Here is a 1,255-nt window from a genome sequence, read left to right as displayed (position 1 = left end):
TGATTAGAATGCAAAGATTAGAAACAAAGAGGAAAGATCAGTAGTTAGAAAATATGGCCTTGGAGATAGAAATGCTGGAGATTGCAGGATAGAATTCTGCAAAACCAGCACTTTGTTCATTTCAATTATCTTCTTTAGAGAGCATAAGAGATGATTATACACATGGACCTCACTGGATGGAATACACAGAAATCAAATTGACTACATTTGTGGAAAGAGATGGTGAAAAAGCTCCATATCATCAGCCAAAACAAGGCCAGGCACAGGCTGTGGAACAGACCATCAATTGCTCATACAAAAATTCAAACTGAAGCTGAAGAAAATGAAAACAAGTCCACAAGAGCCAAAATATGACCTTGAATATATCCCACTTGAATTTAAAGATCATCTGAAGAACAGATTTGATACATTAGACACTAAAGAATGCAGACCAGAAGAGTTGTGGGATGACATCAAGAACATCTTACAGGAAGAAACAAAAAGTCATTAAGAAGACAAGAAAAATGGAAAGGATACTTTCTTTCCAGTGTAGAGATGTTAAAGCAATGGAAGAAATGAGGAGGTATATGTGCTGAACAGAAAACTTCAAAGTCAACTCAAGAAGACATAGTCAAATATTACAATGAAATGTGCAAAGGTCTGGAGTCAGAAAACTGAAAGGGAATAATCCGCTCAACATTTCTTAAGTGGAGGGAACTGAAGAAAAAATTTAAGGATAACAGACTGGGAAATATTTATATTTGTTCCATGTGATGCTAATATTATGTGTCAACATGAACCGTGATTCTCTGGTTGGGAAAATATATAATAATGAAGTTATCCATCATAATGAGAACTGATTAATCACATCCTGGATGAAATCTGCTCTGAGGATCCAATTCATTGAAAGAGAGTTTTCTAGAGGGTGTGGCTTATATAAAATATACGTATGGATTCCATGGAAAGCTCTCAACAGACTTACTTATTCTGAATCCTGCATTTGGCTCATCATCTAACCTCTTGTTCTTTGAACTTAAGTCAGAAACTCACCCTATTTCTTGTCAATCTTGGGATTCATAAGCCTATGCCATCTTACCTAAAAACTTTGGACTCATCAAAATCCATTGCCTACCTTCTGACCTATCAACTTTGAGTCATTAGCCACAGAAGCTCTGTGAGTCAGAAGGAGCCTGAAGACTGACATCTAACACACAGATCTGGACTTAGGACTTTCCAGATTCTGCAATTGCATTAATCATTTTCTTAAGATATATAT

Source organism: Chrysochloris asiatica, unplaced genomic scaffold, assembly GCF_000296735.1.
Source record: "Chrysochloris asiatica unplaced genomic scaffold, ChrAsi1.0 scaffold00513, whole genome shotgun sequence".
In the NCBI taxonomy this organism is placed as follows: Eukaryota; Metazoa; Chordata; class Mammalia; order Afrosoricida; family Chrysochloridae; genus Chrysochloris; species Chrysochloris asiatica.
This window is presented reverse-complemented; position numbering follows the sequence as displayed.